We start from the raw sequence: 26,909 nt of genomic DNA, 5'->3' as shown, positions 1-26,909 counted from the left end.
ATTTTATTTCATAAGTGTCAAATCTTTTCTAATCTCTTTGGACTCCAATTCCCTCATCCATTTCTGAAGATTCAGAAGATTGGCATGTCAGTGTGCATCTAATTTTAAAGAGTGATACATTTCTTATGTTGCACTTACATTGAATGTCATAAATCAAGAGAAGTCAGTGGAGAGGCACATAAATGCCATTGGATAGAAGGAATAAGTTCTAGTATTTGAAAGTACAATAGGGAAATTGTAGTTAACAATGATCTGTGCCGCTTATGACATAGTGAGACACTGTCTCAAAAATGAAAATGAAAACAAAATGAAACAATGGTTAGTTTTGTTTCAAAATAGCTAGAAAAGAATTGTAATGCTCCAAACACTAGGAAAATATGAACGTTTGAGGTGATTGATACCCCAAATTTCCTGATTGGATCATTACACATTGTATGCATGTTTCAAAAGATTGCCCACACCCCCAAAGTATGTACACAGCCAGGCATGGTGGTGCACAACTGTAGTCCCAGCTGATGAGGCTGAGGCAGGAGGGTCACTTGAGACTGAAAGGTCAAGGCTGCAGGGAGCTATGATTGTGCCACTGCACTTTAGCCTGGGCAAAAGAAGTGAGGCTCTTTCTCACAAAAAAATGTATAATTATGATATATTAATTTAAAAAAATGAGATGGGATTTTTCCCTTGACCCCCTGCATGGGCAGGAACTGGAGTGGCGCTCATTTCACTCAGCCTGCAGTCCATGGATGGCTAAGTGGTAAAAGCCCAGCAAATGGTCAGGGTGACAGCCTTCTGCACTTGCCCTTTCTGACACCCAAGTTCTTGTTCGGTATCCAGGTGGTCACAGGAATGGATTGAAGGATAGTGTATGCAGAGGATTTTACTGGGCGACGGATATGGCTCCCAGTGGAATGGGGAGTTGGAAATGGGACAGTGTGGGAAGAAGGTGATCTTTCCCTGCAGCCCAGCCATCTCTGAAGCTGCACCATCTGAAGTTGGTGTCTATTTGTAGTCTCCCAACACTCAGCCACTTGCATCCTCAACGCTCAGCAGCTTGCATCCCTGACTGCTTGCAAAAACTGCTTGTGTTGCTCTGCCAGCGGAAGTCTGGTTTTCATGGGCACAGGGCAGTGGGCAGGGCAAACCAAAAGGGCAATCATTTGGGTTGAAAAATGGGGTCAGCTGTTTTCGCTTAGGCCAAGGTTCCAGGCTTGAAGGTGGAGTTTAGCTGGGGACCCAGCCATTCTGTATCATTTCCCCACTTTGAAGAGGCACATCTAACTGCCATTAGAAAATGGATGATGACCAATCTTAGCTACTTCCTGCTGAAAGAGAATGTTATTTGAGGAAATGGCAGTCAGATTCCTCCTGGAGGTTTACCCAAGGATCCCCAGCAAAAGGGAGCCATCATCTGACGCTCCAGCTGCCTGCCCATTTGGAGCCTTCATGGCCTCTAGGTGAAACAATAAACAAGCTTTACAAGGTTAAGTAGCGTGGATCAAACGTGTATTATACAAAGAAAGAATCTAGTGCCAAACATCTCAGAAACAAGAAGTAAAACATGCTAACAACATTGTACCTCAAACTGTCTCACCCTGGTGAAAGAAATTAAACTTCATATGGGAGCAGTTAAACTTTATGAGACAGATAACTGCTCTGGCCACATCTGTAGGAGTTAACAGGTGAACCTTAGGAATTCTGGGGTTTATGAGCTTGCATGGCAGCCAGTAAAGCTTCTGCCTCTTTCTTGTGTCTAAAAGACCAAGGTGATCCTTTTCAGGATGTCCTCTAAAGTACTATCTGGTGCCAGGGTCCATTGCTGAGTATAAGAACTGGAGGTGGTAAAGTCTGTTGATTGCCCATTCTGAAAGACAGGGTGTTAGGCGTCCCTCAATTCTCTTTCTTCTTTCATTGATAATCTGGGGTATGAGGGAGAGAGGAAGTGGGTGTCCTGCTTTCCTCTTCCATCTTTTCATCCCCAAGTCCCAGCTACCTTGGCAGGTGCCACCCATGGCTGTCAATGCAGCTTGTACCCATGAAGCAGGGAAGACGTAGAGAATAAAAATTATCTGCACTCACCTATGCCTCTACCTCCCCTACTGTCAATAACCTTTGAGTTTCCTGGGCCTCATTTACGCCATGAAGTTATGGCCTCCTTCTATAAAGCGGGGGTTTCATTGATAGGAAATGGTCCTACTTATTTACACAATGCCTGTTGCCTGGCTCAGATCTGGTTTTCCTTTCTAGAGCCTCAGCCTGAAGCTTGGAATCAAGTTTGAGACAAAAAAATAAAAAAGTATTTAAGGGAATGCGTAGATTTATTTAGATTAAGTCTCAAACAGGCCTTGGCAAATTTACAGCTAACAGCCGCAGGGGATGCTTCTCTGTTCTTTCCCTGTTATAAGCAGAATGTTGACGTAGAAAAAGAACACTCTCATTTAGAAAAGAAGAAAAGCAACTTGAAGTGCATGGTTGTCGGGGAACCTGGGGAAAGGGCCTCTTGCTCTGTGGAAATGGATTCCTTTAGTCACTGTATCCCTCCCCTGGTTCAGATCAGCTAGACTTTCATGAAGGGAAACAGAACCAACATTCCTTTTACCTGAAGGAAAGAGAGAGGTGGCAGGGTCTCAGAAAAGAGACAGATCCAACAATTCCACATTTTAACTCACCCTTTTTGTATCCTGGATGAGCCCCCGAAAGAGATGGGATTGTTCTCTTGACTCCCTTCATAGGCAGGAACTGGAGTGGCTCATTTCAATCAGCCTGGTGTTCCTGGATGGCTAAGTGTTAACAGCCCAGTGAAGGGTCAGGGTGACAGCCTCCTGTACCTGCCCTCCTTCTTGACACCTGAGTTCTTGTTCAGCATCCAGGAAAAACCTGGTAACATGGGCAGATTAAAGGTAGTGTATGTGGAGGATTTTATTGGGTGATGGATATGGCTGTCAGTGGAATGGAGAGTTGAAAAGGGGATGGTATGGAAAGATGGCGATCTTTCCCTTAGGCCCGGCCATCTATGGCCAGGCTCCCCTCGGAAGCTGCACTGTCTGAGGTTAGGTGTGTCTATCTATAGTCTCCGACGTGAGCCGCTTCTATTCCCAACCTTCAGCAGCTTGTATCCCCAACCACTTGCATCAACCGCTTGTGTTGCTCTGCCAGCGGAAGTCTGGTTTTTATGGGCACAGGGTAGGGGGCGGAGCAGGCCGAAAGGGTGGAAAAACAGGGTCAGCTGTTTTCACTTAGGTCCAAGATTCCAGGCTTGAGGGTGGAGTTTAGCCAGGAGCCCAGCCATTCTGTATCAAATAGACATAAAATAAAAATAAAATAAAATAAAATAGAAAAAGGTTACACGAAACTGAGAGAGAGAAAAGTGTCTAAACTCTATGACTGGCAACTTCAAAAACTCCAGTAAAGGGTCCCATCAGGACAATAAAGAAGGAATGCAAGTTCATTGTAAACCCACAAATCAGGAGGTCTAAATGCTGCTTCTAAGGTCTGACGCTGGAATTTATACCAGCTTGGGTCCAAAAAGAACAGAAAAGGAGACATAAGTGGTAAAATATATGGTGAAGTCTTTCTTGGTGTGTGCTTTTTATCTCATCTCCAGCCTATCCCGTCTTTATCTTTATCAAAGTGGAAATGGGGAGGAGAAAATGTCTCCTAAGGCATGTTTGTGAGAAAGAAAAACTCTCGTGGAGAGAAAAGACCTGCTCCTTCGAGTTTGGTGGTCCTTTGGGGCATGCTTTGTTGGGAGAACAGCAAAAAATATGCAGAGAACCTTGAGTGGGGTCTTGGTGGTGATTTGTCACTAGGCAAAGGGATGGCTGAGGTGGCCTGGCCCCTAGGAACTCCCAGACCCTGAAGGATTTACATAGGTTGCGAGAATCACTTTTTCCCCCAGCATAGAGATTACTTTTGCTATTTTTTAAAAAATTGATCTGCATCTTGTTAGTATACTGCCAGCACTTTGGGAGGCTGAGGTGGAAGGATTGCTTAAGTCTGGGATTTGGAGACCAGCCTGGACAACATGGTGAAACCTCTTCTCTACTAAAAATACAAAAATTAGCCAGGTGTGGAGGTTCACACCTGTAATCCAAGCTACACAGGAGGCTGAGGCAGGAGAATCTCGGGGCCCAGGAGTTTGATGCTGCAGTGAGACAAGATCACGCCACTTCACTCCAGCCTGGGTGAGAGAGTGAGACGCTGTCTCAAATAAAAAAAAAAGAGAGAGAAGAAAAGAAAAAAAAAGATCCAAAAAACCTTATGTAAGTCAGAATTTCTAGAGGTTGGCTCTGTACCAGAATTGCCTTAGGCAGTTTTTCAAATTGTGGGTTTCAATCCTCTTTCCTATCTAAAAGCTTCCCGGGGCTTTTAGGTTTGGACTGATGCAGTATTGTTTTTTAAAAAAATCTTTCTAGTTGATTGTGACCAACCACAACTGTGAATGCTTCACAGCATTCAGCTCTAATTTAGCTTCTTCTTTTAAATATGTATAAATATATGTATAATTCTGCAAAAGAGCACTTTTCTCAGAATTACACACATATTTATACATAGGCACATGCACACACATGTGTATACACATATACAGACATATATACATACACATACCATACACAGATACATAAATACATGCACGTTCATACACACTTATAAAGATACACGTATGTACCATACACGCATATACACATACATATATACACATGCACACACACATATGTGTCCATAGACACACCATACACTTATACCTATGTATAAACATGCACTCACATACACATATATGCATACATATATCATACACATATGCATAAATATTTACACAATCATACAGAAACACATAGATACACACATATTTATATATGATACACACATGTATACACATAGATATACTATATACACCACCTGTATACATATATACATGCACATACCATGCACATATACCTACACATGTGCATATAGAGATGCATACACATACACTCCATATATACATATACACATATACATACCAGATATATACACATATATGCATATATACGCACATAACACACATATATACATATATGTACACATATATACATGTATACACACACCATACAGATACACATACTAATTTATATATACACACATATATGCATATATACGCACATAACACACATATATACATATATGTACACATATATACATGTATACACACACCATACATATACACATACTAATTTATATGTATATTTAAAATGTTTTTGTGTAGATGAGGTCTTGATATGGTGCCAAGGCCATTCTTGAACTCCTGTCCTCAAGTGATCTTCTAGCCTAGGCCTTCCAAAGTGCTGGGTTTACACGTGTCAGCCTCTGCACTCAATCCCCTTACTCATACATAATGCACATACTATACACATATGCAGAAACATACACATTCACACAAGCACATAGATATAAACATGTGTCATATACATGCATACCCACATATACATATATCTAAACATATATCTGAACCCGTACCTATAAAGAGGCACATACATACACATATGCACAAACATGTACCATATACACACATACCCACATTTCTATACCATATACACATAGACATATGTATATATGTGCATATATACACATGCAATGCACACATACGTATATATGTATGCATACAATTCACATGCATATACACACATGCACTCACATATATGCATGTGCATGCATATATCATATCACATATGCATCTACATGTACATGCATGTACTAGCATGTATACCTATACACACATGCATATATACACTTACATGCATATATACACCATATACATAAATATACACATGCATATTGACATGCACATAGACATAGACATATACACATACGCATATATATACACATATTAACACACATATTCTTCAGTAAGCTTGAGAAAGGCACTTAGAGAGATTTTCTTAATTTAGCTAGGAGCACTGGATGGCCTCCAAAAAATATTTACAGCTGCCTGGAGTCTTATTTTTATTTTAGTTTATATTTTAAAACAATCAACTTTATGGACCAGTACTTCGCATACAATAAAAGTATCAGTTTTAGGCACACAGCTCAATAACGTTCAACTAATGTATACACCCAAGTTACCACAGCCACAAATGAGGTCTAGGAAATGTTCCTAGACACCCAAAATATTCCTTCGTGCTCCTTGGTGGTCAAAAGCTGTTTCACCACATCTCCCAATTCCTCACTTTCTGGCTGCTGCTGATCATTTTTCCATCATTATAGATCACAGTTGACCCTTGAACAACGCAGATCTGAACTGCATGTGTCCACTTATACAAGGATTTTCTTCCACCTCTGCCACCCTGATACAAGACCAACTCCTTTTCCTCCTCCTCCTTAGCCTCCTCAACATGAAGCCAACGAGGATGAAGACCTTTATGGTAATCCACTTCTGCTTAATGAACAGTAAACATGTTTTCTCTTCCTTATGATTTCCTTCCTTCCTTCCTTCCTACCTTCCTTCCTTCCTCCCTCCCTCCCTCCCTTTCTTTCTTCCTTCCTTCCCCCCTCCCTCTCTCTCTCTTTCCTTTCTTTCCTTTCTTTTTCCTTTTTTTTTTGAGACAAGATCTTACTCTGTCACCCAGGCTGGAGTGCAGTGGCGTGATCTTGTCTCACTGCAGCATCAACCTCCTGGACTCAAACAATGCTCTCACCTCAACCTCCAGAGTAGGTGGGACTATAGGCACATGCCACTATGCCTGGCTAATTTTTAAATTTTTTGTAGACACGGGTGTCTCACTATGTTGCCCAGGCTGGTCTCAAACTCCTGGCCTCAAACAATTATTCCACCCTGGCCTCCCAAAGTGTTGGAATGACAGGCGCGAGCCACTGCGCCCGGCCATGATTTTCTTAATAGCATTTTTTTTTCTCTAGCTTACTTTACTGTAAGAATACAGTATATAGGCCAGGCGTGGTGGCTCACGCCTGTAATCCCAGCAGTTTGGGAGGCTGAGGCGGGCAGATCACAAGGTCAAGAGATCGAGACCATTCTGGCCAACACAGTGAAAGCCTGTCTCTACTAAAAATATAAAAATAAGCTGTGCGTAGTGGTGCACGCCTGTAGTCCCAGCTACTCGGGAGGCTGAGGCAGGAGAATCACTTGAACTCGTGCGCGGAGGTTGCAGTGAGCTGAGATTGCACCACTGCAGTCCAGCCTGGTAACAGAGCAAGACTCTGTCTCAAAAATTTAAAAAATACAGTATATAATACACAGAGCATACAAAATACGCATTAATTGTTTATGCTTTAGTGAGGCTTCCAGTCAACAGTAGGCTATTAGACGTTAAGTTTTGGGGTAGTCAAAAGCTATATGCTGACTGCACACCTAACCCCTGAGTTTTTCAAGGATCAACTGTAGGTGTACCTGTCCTAGGAGTTCACATACATGGAGTCATATTAAATGTATGAAATATTTCTATTTTACATCTGGTTTCTTTCAGTCACCACACTATTTTTAGGCTTCATTCATCCTGTTGCATGCCTTATCAGTGTGTTCCTTTTTATAGCTAAGTACTAGCAGATTGTGTAGATATCAGTCCACGAGTTCTTCCCCAACTGTAGAAATGTGTGCTGTTTCCAGTTTGGGGACAATTATAAATAACACTTCTATAAACATTTTTTGTGTGTGCGGACACATTTTTCAATTCTCTTGGATAAGTATGCAAGAGTGAAGTTTTAGAGTCACGTGAAGAGTGTATGTTTGACTTTTTTGTTTTTGTATTTTGGAGACAGGTTGTCTTGCTCTGTTGCCCAGGCTGAAGTCCAGTGGTGCGATCTCAGCTCACTGCAACTTCTGCCTCTTGGGTTCAAGTGATTCTCCTACCTCTGCCACCCCTGATGCTCTTCCACCTCTCCCACCACTGCCACCTCCCACAACAGAGGAAGGCTCTGTTTCAAAAAGAAAAAGAAAAAGAATTGCGTTGTTCATTTCACTATTGAATTGTAAGAATTCTTTATATAGTCCGGAAATCAGATGCATGTTCGGCGCAAATATGAACTGATAATATATTGTAACGATCCGCTGCTTTCCTTCTCATTTCCTTAACGCTATCTTTCAAAGAGCAGGAGTTTTTAATTTCAATGAAGTTCAATATATCATTTTTAAAGAAATAGCATGTGCTTTTGAAGTCCTTTTAGGTAATCTTTACCTGCCCCTAAAGCTGAAACTCCTAAGTTTTCTTCTAAAAACTGTATAGATTTACATTTACATTTAAATCTTTAATATATTTTGAGGGTTTTTTAAATTGCATTTTAGGTTTTGGGGTACATGTGAAGAACATGCAAGATTGTTGCATAGGTGCACAGTGAGGGGAGCATCACACACTGGGGTCTGTCGGGGGGAAATAGGGGAGGGTTTTTTTTTATGGCGTGAGAGAAAGGTCAAATTTCACATCAGTTGTTCTGACACTTTATTGGTTTTAAAACACATTTTCCGCCTTTTTGCTTACTTTGGCAACTATGCAGAAAAATTCTTTAACCATAAATGAGCATGTCATTCTTGAATTCTCCTTTCTGCTCCATTGACCTGTATGTGTTAATCTGAGACCACACTTGCTTGAAATCTTGTTTGGATACAGGTGTTTATGGAATCTTACTTTTTCTCTTTCTTTCTTTCTTTACTTTCTTTCTTTCTTTCTTTCTTTCTTTCTTTCTTTCTTTCTTTCTTTCTTTCTTTCTTTCTTTCTTTCTTTCTTTTTTCTTTTTTATTTTGAGACGGAGTCTTACTCTGTCACCAGGCTGGAGTGCAGTGGCATAATGTCTGCTCAATGCAACCTCCACCTCCCAACTTCAAGCGATTCCCCTGCCTCAGCCTCCCGAGTAGCTGGGATTATAGGCACACCCCACCATGCCCCGTTAACTTTTTGTATTTTAGTAAAGATGGGGTCTCACCAAGTTGGCCAGGATGGTCTTCATCTCCTGACATCATGATCCACCCGCCTCAGCCTCCCAAAGTTCTGGGATTACAGGGGTGAGCCAACGCGCCCAGCCTACTTTTTCTTTCTTATATTTTTCTTTTGTGTGTGTGTGACGGAGTTTTGCTCTGTCTCCCAGGCTGGAGGGCTGGAGTGCAACTGCGCGATCTCGGCTCACTGCAACCTCTGCCTCCGGGGTTCAAGCAGTTCTCCTGTCTCAGCCTCCCGAGTGGCTGGGACAACAGGTATGTGCCACCACATCCGGCTAATTTTTTGTATTTTTAGTAGAGATGGGGTTTCACCATGTTGGCCAGGCTGGTACGAAGCTCCTGACTTCAAGTGATCCATCTGCTTCAGCCTCCCAAAGTACTGGGATTACAGGTGTGAGCTACCTCGCCCAGCTGGATCTTTAATATACTATGAGGACTCACCGTCTACAAGGGTATGAGGGCTGATCTGTGAACACGTGAACCAGTTTGAAGGGGCTCCCACTGACCACGTCTGGGACGGTCATGGTGTGTTTTGCCTCTGAGTCATTTTGGACTCCAAAGTGACATGTATGTGTGTGTCTGTGTAACTTCCCAGAAATTCCTTCAGAATAAGCTCTGCTTTGGACTCTATTTCCCCCTCAGGGCTTCCACTGGATCTTCCAGTCCAGGAATGATATCTGACCCTCCTGATACATTAATGGGCTTTAATATTTTATTTTATTATGTTTTATGTTATTTTATTATTTAATGTTATTATTTAATTTTACTGATGGCATCTTGATATGTTTCCCAGGCTGGTCTCAGACTCCTGGGCTCCAGTGATCCACCTGCCTTGGCTTGTCCATTGCTGGGATTATAGGCACGATCCACACCGCCCGGCCTTAGTCTTAATTCTAGGTCTGGATTTTCTGCCTTTCGTCCCCATGCTTTCAACATAGCCAGGACAGAACGATCTTTCTCTCTCTGTGATTTCTTTTTTGCTAGTTCTTTTCGGTGAGTTGTTGCTTTTAGAAATTGTCTTAGCTAAAATCTGCATTTCCTTTTATATCTCACAGTAGAGGGCAGGTTGGGTTTTACAATCCCCAGCAATAGCGAACACATCTCTCAAAGACTTGTCACCTCCCTAAAAGCAAGACACACTCCCCAAAGGAAAAAGGCATGACTGCAGTGACTGCCCTTTACTTACCCCTTCTAATCCTTTCTTTCATTCTTAAGCAAGGACAAAGTCATAGTAACCTGCACGTCCACTGGAGGCCTGGTGATAGTCACTTATCTTGGTTCTTCGTGGATTCGTTTGTTTTTGAGATGGAGTCTCACTCTGTTGCCCAGGCTGGAGTGCAGTGGCGCTATCATAGACATGATTTCCTTCCTTTCGATGGCTGCATAGTATTCCATGGTGCATATGTAGCACATTTTCTTTATCCTGTCCATCACTGATGACATTTAGGTTGATTCCATGCCTTTGCTATTGTGAATAGTGCTGCAATGAACACATGTGTGTGTAAGTTTATAAGAAAATTATTTACATTCCTTTAGGCATACACCCAGTAGTGAGATTGCTTGGTCAGATGTTATTTCTGCCTTGAGGTCGCTGAGGAATGGCCACGCTGTCTTCCACAATGGTTGAACTGGAGAAGTGTGCCTTCTTCACAACCTCGTCGGGGCCTGTTGTTTTCTGTCTCTGTAGTATGAGTGGTTCTGACTGGCATGAGATGGCCCTTCGTTTTGTTTGTTTGCTTTTATTTCTGTAGATACACTGTCTCACTACGTCGCCCTGTCTTCTACAGAGACAGGCTCATCTTGAACTCTTGGGCACAAGTGATCCTCCTGCCTAAGTTTCTCAAGGTGTTGGAATTACAGGCATGAGTCACCATGCCCAGCCTCCACCTTGGCTCTTTGCTCTTGAAGAAAGAGTATTTCCAGCTTCCTTTAAAGCTGGAATCATCTCCTTAACTGAACTAGAATAGTCATATAGGCACTTTTCACTAAAATTCTTTATTGCAAGAAATAAGAAAACTAGCTGAATTCCTCTAAGTTCCCATTTATGATCCCTAAAATGTCACTGAGAATATTGTTATGGTGTTGGGAATATAATCATTAAGAACTATTCTTATGTCTGCACAGTTTGCATGTTATTTATTACAAAGGCAAATGCAAGTATACATAAATCTAACAGTGTCCTAACAAAACACTCATTTTTTGGTAACTTTTAACTGGAGTTCTTTTTCACTCAGTTTCTCATATCTGCAGCTTGTTGTACCCTTACCCAGAACAACCCCACTCTCCCCCAACCACGGTTATCACATACACAAGACTTTAATCAGTGGTGAGAACAAATGAGAAAATGTCTTGTGAGGAAAGTGCTTCATGAGGAATGTCTAAGCTAATCTTGCATGAGACAATGAAACACGTCTTGATAATTCCACATACAAATGATGTACCGCTTATAAGATGCATTTAGACCCAAAGGTGGAAGCTTTACTGTAAAGTTTGCAGTCATATTTCAAATGCTGAAATTCACCTTGCTACAATTCTCTTCCCTCTTCCCTTCCTTTAAAGCCCAACTGTAGCTCTTAGTTTTCTAAAAAAAATTATCTTGATGGAAATCATGTTCAATCTTATCAAATTCCCTTCTTTCTATATATATGAGTGCCAGTTGAAAGGCTAAGATAAGTTCTTCCTTTCTTAAATAACTATGTAATAGCTGTCATGGTAAGGTATGTTTAATATAAAAGTAATTGGTACATTGGAGCAGTGTCCAGTCCCAGCACTTAATAGATATTTAATTATAATAATGACAAGAGCAGCTAAGGACTGCAGCAGGAACTTAGCATTGTAGAACCAGTGTCCACAAATGCAGGAGCTGGGGAATCAACTTGTCGCAAGTAAGTAAAATGTGTTAAGTTTCCTGGAATCGTAGTTGGGCGTACTTGAAATTTTAGGTAAGCAGTGGGGTTGACAGTGCAGCATGTTTCTAGGTTTTTATATAAATGGGATCATACAATATGTACTGTTGTGTGTGGCTTCTCATGACATCCACGAATATTGTTGCCTATATCAATAGTTGATTCCTGGTTATGGTGGAGTTGACTTTTACTGGATTCTGGCTGTCCCAGAGTGGATTTTTCACTCACCTGTGAGTGGATGAATACCTTGGATGTCAAATCATATTTTTTGTAGTGGATTTTATAGCCATCAGTGCATTCCAGTTTAAGACTAGTGATGCTAATTTCAGAAAGAAAACCAAGTAGGCATATCCAAGACCACAGAGGTAGATTGTTTTGTGGTAGAATTAGGAAGTCTACACAAGCAACTGTGAATACCCAAAGTCTTGTATTTTATTTTTTATTCTCTAACAGGGTATTTGTTATAATATCTGAAGGGGATTATGCATCTCATAGCATTGCAATGAATAAATTAACATTGTATTTTCTTCACTTTTAAAAAGATCCAAAGTTGACTTACATTGCATAATATAAAGATTTTGCCACCAGACTTTCTTGTGTTACATTTACTTTCATACTGGGTATATTTTATTTTGCTTTATTTTTTATTGGTAGAGTCTGAGTAAAAAACAAATAATGAGTTGGTAACATGTATCTCATCCAATGTAAGAACCTAATGGTTAGAAAAGAAAAAGAAAGGCTTTTAGTTACAGACTTATTTATAATATTTCTACACTGCTGAGTACTTTTCTTTCTACTTTATAATAACATTCCAAGAATTATTGATTATCAGACCATTTGGAGGAAGTTTGGGAATTGGTGTAAATTTCTCTAGAAATCTTTAAAAATCACTTCTATGTGTAGGTGAGAAAGCACCCAAGAAAGCAGTCATCTAGTAATAAGTTTCTTCCAGCGGTGAATGAGTAAAATAAAACACATAAGGCACTACTACATTTTAATTATTAAACTATTTTAATTTTAAAAATAAGATAGTATCAGCTACGGGAATAGCATAGCTTATATTCCAGATCAGTAACTCTGAATGAGAAAGCCAGAATTTTGATTCTTTAGCATGCAATGCAGCATTCGATGTCATCCAAGAAGACGCTTTTGATAAGTTCCCCGGTTCTAGTTGCAAGTACTGTTTAGTGTCTTTATTCTTGTCTTTGAAAGAGGGTCTCACTCTGTGGTCCAGACTGGAGTGCACCAATGTGATTGTAGCTTTCTGTAGCCTCGACCTCTGGGACTTAAATGATCCTCCTGCCTCAGTCTCCCAAGTAGCTGGGACTGCAGGTGCACACCACCACGTCAGCCTATATATATTTGTAATTCTATTTTTTAGTAGAGACAAGGTCTCTCCATGTTGATTAGGCTGGTCTTGAGTTCCTGGGCTCAAGCAATCCTCCCGCCTGGACCTTACAAAGTGCTGAGATTACAGGTGTGAGCCACCATGCCAGCCCTGTTATTCTAGTTTTATCATACTAATCCTAGTTTATAAATTCCCATTATTTTCGCTCTGTTTTACTGTGGGGAGGCAGTAATTCTGTCCCCTTGGAAACACTTGGCCATGTCTGGGGACATTTTTGTTGCCAAATTGGTGGGGCATGGGTGCTCCTGGAACCTGGTGAATGAAGTCCAAGGACGCTGCTCGACACCCTACAGTACCCAGGACTGTCTGCGTTCTCCAGAAAAAAAACAAGCTCTTTTCTTCCATTCCCTATACACCTGCAAAATGTCCAGTCCTACATGGAACCCACAGTGAATTTTCACCAAGTGCGTGGCCACCAAGTCATTCAGCTCCGAGCTGGATCAAGGTGGAAAACCCTGGTCCAGTGCATTTTACCCAGCTCTTCAAAGCACTTCTCACCCTTGTGCCTCCCGCATCCGTGTGGAGCTGTACTTCTGTATGGATCCTCAGGAATCTCCTCTGCTCTTGCTGGTTTACAGACTTCCTCTCCAGGTTTCTGTTCTGAGCCAAGAAAGGAAGAAGAGATTAGAATGAAAAGTGTGATAAATCACGTTTCTCCACGTTGAGGTACCAACTGCTGAATCCTGCTGAATTTTGCCTGGGTTGTGATTATGTCTTAGACTTTTTTTGTCTAAACTTGAATTATTATCACCAAAATGACTTGGTGGCCACGCACTTGGTGAAAATTCACTACGGGTTTTATGTAAGACAGCACATTTTGCAGGTGTATAGAGAACAGAAGAAAAGAGTTTATTATTATTATTTTTTAATCTGGAAAACATAGACATTTTCAAGAGTAGTTTCAGTGCCTATACGATGTTAATTAATGAGTGTTAATGGAGGATTGTAACTGATGCAGAGGCTGCTTTGGAATTTACTAGTTGACCTTAAACAACACTTTGCTCATGTAGCCCAATTTACTTACATAGACTTGGGACTATTGATGTTATCACCATCCTTCCTCATTGAGAACAGCAAAGGTTAAGAAGGTAATGTCCTGGTACCCTTGCTATTTCCTGAGATGAAAGCCTCTCGTAAAAGTAATTATCGTTTTGGTTTCACCTGTGGTTGGGAAATGCCTTGTAGAATTACACAGTTCAACCATCAAAGTTACCTAAGTGACTGAGGGCAGCTCTCTTGTTATTTTAATTATTAAAATTTTACATCTTAGGCCTGGTGCCATGGCTCACACCTGTAATCCCAGCACTTTGGGAGGCAGAGGCAGATGGATCACCTGAGGTCAGGAGTTCGAGGCCAGCCTGGCCAACATGGTGCAACCCCATCTCTACTAAAAATACAAAAATTAGCCGGGTTTGGTGGCGCACGCCTGTAGTCCCAGCTATTTGGTAGGCTGAGGCAGGAGAATTGCTTGAACCTGGAGGCAGAGGTTGCAGTGATCCAAGATCGTGCCACAGCACTCCAGCCTGGGTGAAAGAGCGAGACTGCATCTCAAAAAAAATTTACATTTTAATTGATAAATCATATTTGTACATATTTTGGGAGTACATATAATATTTTTATACCTGTATATAATGTGTAACGATCCAGTCAGAGAAATTTGGATATTTATCACCACATTTATCTTTTCTTTGTGTCAGAAACATTACAATTCTTTCTTCTAGCTATTTTGAAATATGCAGTAAATTATATAATCTCCCTATTTTATTTATTTTTTGTTTTTATTTTATTTAGTAACTTATTCTTATTGTTATTTTCATAATAGAGATGGGGTTTCACCATGTTTCCCAGACTGGTCCTGAACTCCTGAGCTCAAGTGATTCTCCCACCTCGTCCTCCCAAAGTGTTTGGATTATAGGCATTGGCCACCTCGCCTGCCCTACTTTTAGTTTAATGAAATAAATAGAGACAAGGTCTCACTAAGTTGCCCAGGTTGGTCCTAAACTCCTGAGCTCAAGAGATCCTCCCACCTTGGCCTCCCTAAGTGCTAGGATTACAAGCGTGAACCACCACACTTGGCCCCAGTCTCGCTATTTTAAAGGAAAGAACTTTCCAGATTCAGTACGGAAACTTGCAAAAGCCATATAGTGAATTAATGTGAAATAGGCATCATCTCTGTTTTTGTTTAAGTTAAATTTTAAACAACTATTATAGGTAAAGTTCACCTTAGCCAAAACCTGTCTTCACCACTGTGGCTCCCGACTTAACCTGGGGGTTACAATTCCTATGAGTCTTGTCCTTTCAGACTTTTGCCCCACTTGTATAAACATTCATGCAAAGGAAAATCTTCATGTGTGCATGTGTTAAATAAAAGGTATCATACTGTATATATTTTCAAAAAGTTTATTTAAATTAAAAAATCCTGTACCATGTATCTTGGAAATCTACTCCTATTAGTAGACATAGAACTAGCTTACTCTTGATCTGATGCATGGAATTCGTAGCACCAATACATACTAATGTATTCAGCCAATCTACTTCAAAGAGTGGAGATTCCAGTTTTTGTCAATATGACTCTACTTAAAGACAATGTTGCATTAAACAACTTTCCTGCGTCCTGGCTTAAATCTTGATATTTCGTGGCAACTTAGGAACACCGATACTTTCAGTGGGAGTATGAAGGTAACTTGCCGTGAATTCTTCTTAAACATATATTATTACACTTTAAAAGTTTTTGGTGTTTTGATAGTGAGACATTCTATCTCATTATCCTTAAAATTTACTTTCTCTAGTTGCTGGGAAAGTTAAAAATATTTTCCATGCCTATTGATAATTTATAATTTTGGGGGTCTCTTTTCTAATTTATTTATAGAAAATATGGCCAGGTGCTGTGGCTCATGCCTGTAATCATAGTTCTTCTGTTCCCAGACCAAACCGAGGGTTCAGCTGCTATTTCTCCTGGCCCAATAACGAGATGCAGAAGAACTGGGAGAGAAGGGAGTTTTTACTTCTGTAACGGGGTACAGGGAGAAGGTGTCGAAATTATCGCCAGACCAACTCCAAGTTACCAAGTTTTTCAGAGCTTATATGTCTATGTGTAAGTGTGCAGTCGCCTAAACACAAGTGATTGACTTCTAATCTCTAACTAAGGTCTGAATCCTGAAGACCTTCCTCTGGATCCTCAGTGAATTCACTTACTCTAAATGGGTCCAGGTGCTGGGATGATTACCCTTATCTTGTCTCCCACTAAATCGTGGAGTTTTGGGAAATTCCTTCAGACCCGCAATAAATTTGTCTGTGGAGTTTCTTCAGAGTGCACCCCCCACCCCCCTCCGCCCAGTAAAACTTGTTTAATCCTAAACAGGTTCTGTTAAGAATTCTGGCCGGGCACAGTGGCTCACACCTGTAATCTCAGCACTTTGGGAGGCCGAGGCAGGCAGATCACAAGGTCAGGAGTTCAAGACCAACTTAGCCAATATGGTGAAATCCCGTCTCTACTAAAGATACAAAACAAAATCAGGTGGTCATGGTGGAGTGTGCCTGTGGTCTCAGCTACTTGGGAGGCTGAGGCAGGAGAATCACTTGAACCGAGGAGGCGGAGGTTGCAGTGAGTCAAGATTGCATCCTTGCACTCCAGCCTGGGCAACAAGGTGAGACTCTGTCTCCAAAAAAAACCAGAATTCCTTTGTTATCTTGTCACACTCCAAGGCCCAGGAGAGGCCTTGATGGGCTTCCGTTACATTCCCGCCTTTGTATACGGTGCTGGCTCTCTCAGCTTTTAATATTTAACTTCACCACTCGGTCAGTGCTGAAACAGATGTCATGGAGGCCTGCGGTAGGGAGACCTGGCTGCCACACTTTGAGAGGTCGAGGCGGGAGGATCACTTAAGGCCTTAAGGATTTAAGACCAGCCTTCGAAACATAGCAAGACTCCATCTCTACAAATAGTTAAAAAAATTGCCAGGCGTGGTGGTGCACACTTACAGTCCCAGCTACTCAGGAGGCTGAGGCAGGAAAATTGCTTCAACCTAGGAGATAGAGGTGTGCAGTGAGCTATGATTCACTGTGCTCCAGCCTAGGTGACAGAGCGAGACATTGTCTCAAAAAAAAAAAAAGGGAAGATGTTACAGATATTTTTTTCCTTCCCTATAACTCCTTTTTGCTTTGCTGATGGTCTGTAAAACTGTTTTCAGATATTTATATTAGTTTCTTGTGGCTGCTGAAACAAAATACCACAAAGTGGGTGACTTAAAACGACAGTTATTCTCTCCTGGTACCAGAGACTGGAGGTCTGAGATCCAGGTGTGAGCAGGGCCGGTTCTTCCTGAGGCCTCTCTCCTGGGCTTGGAGGCGCCGTCTTCTCCCTGTGTCCTCACAGGGCCATCCCCATGTGTGTCTGTGGCCTCATCTTCTCGCTTTATAAGACATTAGTCGGATTGGATTAAGGCCAGTCCTAGTGACCTCATTTTACCTTAATTAACTCTTTAAAGTCCCTGTCTTTAAATACAGTCACATCCTGGGGGCTAGGAGCTAAGATTTCAACATACGACTTTTTAGCAGACACAGTTCAGCCTATAAAAGATGCTACTCCCTTATTTAATCAGAGGAATTGAAAATATAGCTACTTGAAAGTGCTATCCTGGCCAGGCACAGTAGATCACACCCGTAATCCCATCACTTTGGGAGGATGAGGTGGGTTGATGGCTTGGGTTCAGGAGTTCAAGATCAGCCTGGGCTACATGGTAAGACCTCATCGTTACAAAAAATAGCGTGTGGCTCATGTGGTGGCTCGTGCCTGTGGTTCCAGCTACTTGGGTATCTGAGGCAGGAGGATGGCTTGAGCCCAGGAAGAGGAGGTTGCAGTAAGCCAAGATCCCACCACTGCATTCCAACTTGGGTGACAGAGTGAGACCCTGTGACCCAAAAAAAAAAAAAAGAAAAGAAAAAGGCAGGCAGGCAGGCAGGAAGGGAAGGAGGTGCGGAGGGACGGGAGAGAGAGGAGAGAGAAAAAGAAAAGAAAGAGAAAGAAAAAGTCTTCTGCACTACAGCTTGGGAGACAGAGCCAGACTATGTCTCAAGAAAAAAGAAAAAAAAAAAACACAAAACACAGCAACAACAAAAAACAGATGACTCAGGATAAGATGGACTTTCTTTCTCTTTCTTTCTTTCTTTCCTTCCTTCCTTCCTTCCTTCCTTCCTTCCTTCCTTCTTTCTTTCCTTCCTTCCTTTCTTCTTTCTTTCTTTCCTTCCTTCCTTCCTTCCTTCCTTCTTTCTTTCTTTCTTTCCCTCTCTCCTCCCTCCCTCCCTCCCCTTCCTTCCTTCCTTTCTTTTTTTCTTCTCTTTGTCACAGGATCTCATTCTGTCGTCCAGGCTGGAGTGCAGTGGTGGGTTTGAGCTCCCTGCAAGCTCCACCTTGTGGGCTGAAGAAGCAATTGTCCTGCCTCAGCTTCCTGAGTAACCGGGGTTACAGGCGTGTGCTACCACATACAGTTCTTTTTTTTTTTTTTTGTAGAAATGGGGTTTCGCCATGTTGGCCAGGCTGGTCTTTAACTTGTGGGCTCAAGCAGGCCTCCTGCCTTGGTCTCTCAAAGTGCTGGGATATAGGCATGAGCCATCGCGCCCAGCCGCTGAGTCATCTGTTAATTCACTTGTACACAAATAATTTCCTTCATTCATTGCTGTTGGCTGACCCCAACTGTGTGGTGACTTCATAATAGGCCATCATTAACCATCGTCAAGTTCCCTGTGTCCTGGCTGGTGACCTCTCACTCGTCTTACAGGTGTTTCTCTGGCTTCCTCAGATACTTCCAGCATTGACATTGCTAGCAACTGTGGGTTCCCATCTGTCTTCCTTCTTTTCTAGGGCAGGACTTTTTTTTTTAACCATATCTTTCTTGCTCTTAAAGCATGGCTGTGCTCTTGCAGTCTTTGTCTGATTCTGTGGCTTTGGCCCAGCCGCGCTCAAGTCCACTGTTTTGAAAGGGAACCCAGAATTCGATTCTGCGATCTTTGATCTCTCTTCTCTCTTTTCCCATTACAGTGATTCCTTCTGGGTTTTTTTTTCCACTTAAGAGTGTCAACCAAGTTGATGATGTGCAGACAGTGCTCAGTGACGATTTATTTTTTAGTATAAAGTAGAGGGTTACAAGTGCAGTTACGTTGCATGGATAGATTGCATAGTGGGGAAGTCCAGGCTTTCAGTGAATATATCACGAATAGTGTACATTGTACTCACTGAGTAATTTCTCGTCCCTCCTCACCTTCCCACCCTTCAGAGTCTCAGGTGTCTATTGTTTCACTCTCTATGTGCATGTGGACACTTTGTTTAGCTCCCACTTGTAAGTGAGAACATGCAACATTTGACTTTCTGTGTCTGAGTTATTTCACTTAAGATATGCCATCCAGTTCCATCCGTGTTGCTGCTAAAGACTTGATTTCATCCATTTTTATGGCCAAGTAGCATTCCATGGTGTGTGTGTGTGTGTGTATTATATATATTGCATATATATCTATATATCTCACATTTATTTAAAAACACAAAATGGCTATATATATATATGTCAGATTTCTTACATATAAAAATATGTGTGTGTGCATGTGTATGTATGTGTATAATCTCATATTTTATTTTTATTTTAAGTTCTGGGGTGCATGTGCAGGATGTGTGGGTTTATTACATAGGTAAATGTGTGCCATGGTGGTTTGCTGCACCTATCAACCCATCACCTAGGTATTAAGCCCAGCATGCATTAGCTATTCTTCCTAATGCTCTCCCTCCCCCTGCTCTGATCCCCCAACAGGCCCCAGTGTGTGCTGTTCCCCTCCTTGTGTCCATGTGTTCTCATCATTCAGCTCCCACTTATAAGTGAGAACATGTGGTGTTTGGTTTTCTGTTCCTGCGTTACTTCCCTGAGGATGACGGCTTCGAGTTCTATCTATGTCCCTGCTAAGAATAGGATCTCTTTCTTTTTTATGGCTGCATAGTATTCCATGGTGTATACGTACGACATTTTGTTTATCCAGTCTATCATTGATGGACATTTGGGTTGATTCCGTGTCTTTGCTATTTTAGTCTCACATTACAATCATGGCTACGGTGAGCCATGATTGCACCACTGCACTCCAGCCTGGGCAGCAGAGTGAGACCCTGCCTCTAAATGAATAAGTAAATACAAATAATATTTATTCCTTGCTAGTTGGAGAAAACATTGCACTGGTGGCCAGGACCATTTATGGTGATTCTTACTAACCTTGTTCTGGAGAGATACTTACTAAAGGAGGATGGAAATGGCTAAATATGGTGAATAAAAAGGCAATATTCTCAATTCGTCCATGTTTCTCTCACCTAACTATTGGGAAACTCTGGATTTTCCTGGCATGAACTTTATGGGAATGCTCTGTAGTATATTAGGCAGTGGAGTTACAGACATGAAAACCAGAATATGATATTTTTTAAATGCCACATTGTGAGCAAGTCTAATAGAGAGGTGTTAATTGGAAGTTGTGCAGTGGAGAAAATGGACCACACTGAATGGTTAGGACATTGGCTTTACCAAATGCCCCAAGCTAGTTAGTCTCTAGAGATATTACATTTGCGAGCCTTATTGGAGGGTTGAAGTTGAGAAGATGGCCTTGGGAATTGGCTAATTTACTTACACACACACACACACACACACACACAAATTCTCTCTCTCTCTCTCTCTCCTGAAAATCAGTCCTCATTTTGAATCCCAGCTCTTCAATTTACCAGCCTTGTGAAAGTCTTTTAAACTCTATGATCCCCAGTTCCCTCTCCTAGAAAACAGGAGTCATGATTAACCCTTTGAGGCAAGCAGGGTGAGCTATTTTGAGGATCAAATGGTAACAAGTGTGTGGAAATGCCTGGGGAATTATAAAGCACTGCAAACAATATGGCGGTGCTATTAATCTTTATTGTATATTATTTGTCTTGTGGGGCAGTTCCTCAGCCTATAAAGCCTCACCAACTTGGAATCACTTGAGGATTCTAGGCAGGGAAACACCAGATTGTACCACTCATTGCATTCCTATAACACGATCTTAATTACAGCTGCTAAACACGTCCTCCTCCAGCAAACGAGCTTGGCTGCCCTGACTATCACAGGTCTACAGTGTTTCTTGTGCATTTTAAGGTAGACACCACAGGTGATCCACTATGTATGAAGACAAAGTGCTTTCCAGAACAGTATCACATATAAAGTAGATCTGAGACAAACAGTTATTGAATATATACACATGCATTGATTACTGATTTATTTTACTGGCACTGGAATAGTAGGTTTTTGTTGCTATACCAACATAATTTATTGTAACTCTGCCATTAGAATTATCCTGAGCTGCATAGACCATGCATAAAATGTTGCCTTGTTCTTTGTTAGCAAATATAACCTATTTGCAAATAGGTTTAAAGAATATACTGGGCTGGCCAGGAGTAGTGGCTCATACCTGTAATCATAGCACTTTGGAAAGCCGAGGTGGGTGGATCACTTGAGGTCAGGAGTTCAAGACCAGCTTGGGCAACATGGTGAAGCTCTGTCTTTACTGAAAATACAAAACATTAGCTGGGCATGGTGGTGCGTACCTGTAGTCCCAGCTATTTGGGTGGCTGAAGCATGAGAATTGCTTCAATCTGGGAGATGGACGTTGCAGTGACTTGAGATCATGTCACTGCACTACAGCCTGGGCGATAGAGCGAGACTCTGTCTCAAAAAAAGAAAGAAGGGACTGGGTTTACCGAGTCATCAAAAGCAGTTTAATTAAGTCTTTGGACCATTATTGGCCTAGCTACGAGGAAAACATTTGCTTTGCAGATGTTCTTATTTTATTCTTCTCTTCCTCAGGTAATCTAAGAAGAAGCCATGAAACATTTGCTGTATGACTGGTGAGTTGGCAAGTTCACGAACATTCTTCACCCTCCATTTCTAGGGAGAAGGGTTCTTTGTCGAGGTTGTCTCTATCCTGGAGGATTTGGGTTAAATATGTGCTTAAAATATTCTCTATGATTGCGGATTATCAATCATTCCTCACATTTCATTCAAGCTGTGCTTTCTATATTTTGTCTTTTATTTATTTATTTATTTATTTTTCCTTTTTTACAGAGGTGCAGTCTCACTATGTTGCCCAGGCTGGTCTCAAACTTCTGAACTCAAGCGATCCTCCCATCTCGGCCTCCCAAAGTACTGGAATTAGAGGCATGAGCTGCTGTGCCTGGCCTACTTTCTATATTTTGAAGCCACAACTAAATTCACACTGGTGTATGATGTTCATATCATCTTTGTGGATTGGCATTTTTGTTATTCTGTAATAGCCCTGCCATTCTATATTAATGATTTTTCAATTGTAATTTTCTCCTAGCTGATATTATTATTGCTACAACAAGTTTCTTTTGATTACTACTTGGCTGGCGTAGATGTTTACATCTTTTTAGTTTCAAGTTTTATTTGTCATTAGGTTTTAGGTGTGTCCTTTAAGAAAAGCATATGATAGATTTTTAAAAACTAGTTTGGGGCTGGGCGTGGTGGCTGACAGCTGTAATCTCAGCACTTTGGGATGCCGAGGTGGGCAGATCACGAGGTCAGGAGTTCGAGATCAGCCTGACCAACATGGTGAAACCCCCATCTCTACTAAAAATACAAAAACTAGCCTGGTGTGGCGTGCAGCTGTAATCCTAGTTACTCAGGAGGCTGAGGCAGGAGAATCGCTTGAACTCATGAGGCAGAGATTGCAGTGAACCGAGATCACGCCACTGCACTCCAGCCTGGGTGACAGAGTGAGACTCTGTCTGAAAAAGGAAAAAAAATGAGTTTGGGATTCTTTAACAGGCAGGTAAACCCACCCACACTTGTTATACATATTAAGATAGTTGATCTTATTTCTGCCATCTTACACACTATTTTATATTCTCAAGATTGTCGTGTGGTTTTCTTTTCGCCCCTCTTGTGTTTTATGGGCTATATCAAGGTTTCTCTGTTTCCCCACCCAAATCTCACCTTGAATTGTAATAATCCCCACATGTCAAGGTTGGAGCCCAGTAGACATAATTGAATCATGGGGGTGGTTTCCCCCATACTACTCTCATGGTAGTGAACGAGTCTCATGAGATCTGATGGTTTTGTAAATGGAAGTTCCCTTGCACAGGCTCTTACCTGCCTCCGTGTAAGATGTGGCTTTGCTTCTCCTTTGCCTTCTGCCATAATTGTGAGGCCTCCCCAGCCATGTGGAACTGTGAGTCCATTAAACCTCTTTCCTTTATAAATTACCCAATCTCAGGTATGTCTTTATTAGCAGCGTGAGAGCAGACTAATACATTGACCCATCCTCCTTCCTTCCAGTGGCCTGGAAACTACACCTCATATTTCCCTTAATCATATTCACATAATTATGAACTTATCAAAAATATGATGGTTAATCTGCATTTCCAGCTTCCTTTTGAAGAAAGACTGGAGAATGTTTGAACACCACCGTCCTTCCCCTCTCTCTTTCTTGCATGTAATTATTGCTTAGTTAATTCTTTACTCCTTTCTAAAATAATTATAATTAATAATATTTTCTGTCAATACATATAAAGTGTTATGAACATGTTTTATCTTTTTTCAACATCTTTTCTTGTGTCTACCCTTTTATTTTTATTTTTGTTTATTTATTTTTGTAGTGGAGTCTTGCTCTGTCACCCAGGCTGGAGTGCAGTGGTGTGATCTCAGCTCACCATAACCTTCACCTCCTGGGTTCAAGCAATTCTCTTGCCTTAGCCTCTCGAGTAGATGGGATTACAGGCATGTGCCACCATGCCTGGATAATGTTTGTATTTTTGTAGACACAGGGTTTCACTATGTTGGCCAGGCTGGTCTCAAACTCCCAACCTCAAGTGATCTGCCTGCCTTGGCCTCCCAAAGTGTTGGGATTACAGGCATGAGCCACTGTACTCAGCCTGTCTACCCTTTCTTTCTAAGATAACTGCCTTTTGCTGAAAATATTCCTTAGTAGTTTATTCATCAAGAGTTTTTGGGTTCATGTACATCCCAAATGCCCATAATCCCTTCTCATTCTTCAATGATGCGTTAGAAGGGTTTGGAAGTCTGAGTTCAGAGTGACTTTTGTCTCAGCACTCTGGAAGCAGTGGTCCTTGGTCTTCGGGCATCCACTGTGGTTGTTGGGAAGTCAATTGACATTCCAGTTATCCTCCCATTTTAGGTTATCTGTGGTTGTGTTTATACAAGTCTCCTTGTCTCCACCATTGCCCTTTACCGAGCTAGATCTAACTGGAGATTTTTTACTTTTTTAACTGGGTTTGGTCTGGAAACATATGTCCGTCTTCAATCCTGAAAATTCTTAGCCAAGATTTAAAAATCTTTCAGTATATCCTCTTCTGTCCTCATCTTTAAACCCTCTTAATGGTAGGCTGGGACTTTTTGTCCAAAAGCATAGAATGTACAACACCAAGAGTGACCCCTAATTTAAACTATGGACTTTGGGAGAAGATGATGTCTCAATGTAGGTTCATTGACTGTATCAGATAATGTACCATCTTGCTGCTGGGTGTTGACAATGGAGGAAGCTATTACATGTGCGGGGGCGGGGGGTATATGGGAACTCTCTGTACCTATGCTCAATTTTTCTGTGAAACTAAAACTGCTCTAAAAAGTAGGTTTATTTAAAAAAAAAAACACGAGCTCGAGATTTAATAAAATTACTGCTATTCATGCCTGTAATCCCAGCACTTTGGGAGGCTGAGGCGGGAGGATTGCTTGAGCTCAGGAATTCAAGACCAACCTGGCCAACATAGTGAGAACCTCATCTCAATTAAAAAAATTTTTTTTGATAAAAATATAAAAATGAAACAGAAGGGGAGATGGATGGACATAAAAGGATGTATGACATAATATTTGAAGTTGAATTAGCAGGACTTGGAATTGATTGAATGGAATATGGAGTTGGGGAACCTGACTGAGGGGATATTGGTCTTCGATTCATAGTAATCACTTTTGATCAATGGCTGTTGTAGATTTTTCAGGATATTATACAATTCAGCTGTTACAAGAAGGTTCTTTTACAATCTAAAATTTAGGCCAGGTGTGGTGGCTCACACCTATAATCCCAGCACTTTGGGAGGCTGAGGCAGGTGGATCACCTGAGGTCAGGAGTTGGAGACCAGCCTGGCCAACATGGCAAACCCCATCTCTACTAAAAATACAAAAATTAGCCAGGCGTGGTCATGCACACCTGTCTTCCCAGCTACTCAGGAGGCTGAGGTGGGAGGATTGATTGAGCCTGGGAGGTGGAGGGTGCAATGAGCCATGATAAATATGAACATCAGCCAGGCGTGGTCGTGCACACCTGTCATCCCAGCTACTCAGGAGGCTGAGGTGGGAGGATTGCTTGAGCCTGGGAGGTGGAGGCTGCCCAGATTGTGCATTACACTCTAGCCTGGGTGACAGAGGGAGACTCCATCTAAATAAATAAATTAATTAAATAAAATTCAATAGATCTATTCCAACATTGATCCACTAAAAATAAAATAAAATTTAGTAAAATCTGCCTTTCCTTGAACTGAAAAATTTTAAAAAATTTAGCAGAATCTTAAAAATGTTCAATTTTCGAGGGGAGATCCAAGATGGCCGCTTAGGAGGAACTCGGGAATGCAGCTCCGAGAGAAAGCACAGAGGGTGAGTGGACGCCGTATTTCCAGACTGATTTTTACTGCCCACAGACCAGGAGATTCACACGCAGAGAAGCCACACGGGTCGCCAGCGCCGCTGGCGCCCCTGGCTTGAACGGCGCAGCCGCTGGGCCGGCACCCTGAGGCAACGGCTCACTGTATAAAGGGAGAGAGTCTGAGTCCCCTATAAGCCAGCAAGGGGAGCTGAAACGGGGAGCCAGGCCAGCGCCACGAATCTCAGAGCCGCGGCTTTAGCCAACGCAGCGGCTCCGGAGGCAGATCAGATGAGACGGTGTCCCCTCTTACCCAGCAAGAAGACCTGAAACACAACTGAAACCGGGACGGTCCAGCTCTGTGGAGGAGGGGCGTTCTCCATAGGCACCCTGCTGTTCTGTACCAAGGCAATCCGCCACTACAGAGACTCCGTCACTACAGGGGCGGGCCAACATAGCGGAAGCAGTTCTAACTACACCCAGAAGTTCACACGGAAGCTGGGTGGAGCCCACAGCAGCTTAGCGAAGCCTCTGCAACCTGAGTGAGACTAGGCTGCCACCTTGTGGGCAGGGAAAACAGCAACCGCACAGGGGAACATCATAAAACAGTAACTCCCTGGGACAGAACACCTCGGGGGAAGAGCAGGGGGTTTATGAGTTCTGCCACAGCAGACTTAAAATTTCCAAAATCAGAAAGACAACAACTACAAAGTCAACAGGTGGATAAATCCACAAAGATGGGAAGAAACCAGTGCAAAAAGGATGAAAACACCCAAAACCAGAACACTTCTCCTCCTACAAGGGATCACAACTCCTCACCAGCAAGGGAACAAGACTGGACGGAGAATGAGTGTGATGAAATGACAGAATCAGCTTTCAGAAAGTGGATAATAAGAAACTTCCGTGAGCTAAAAGAACATGTTCTAACCCAATGCAAAGAAACTAAGAACCTTGAAAAAAGACTTGACGAAATGCTAACAAGAATGGACAACTTAGAGAGGAATATGAGCGA

The sequence above is a fragment of the Aotus nancymaae genome, unplaced genomic scaffold (genome assembly GCF_030222135.1).
Source record: "Aotus nancymaae isolate 86718 unplaced genomic scaffold, 86718_ANA_hifiasm-v0.15.2.pri h1tg000058l, whole genome shotgun sequence".
NCBI lineage: Eukaryota > Metazoa > Chordata > Mammalia > Primates > Aotidae > Aotus > Aotus nancymaae.
This window is presented reverse-complemented; position numbering follows the sequence as displayed.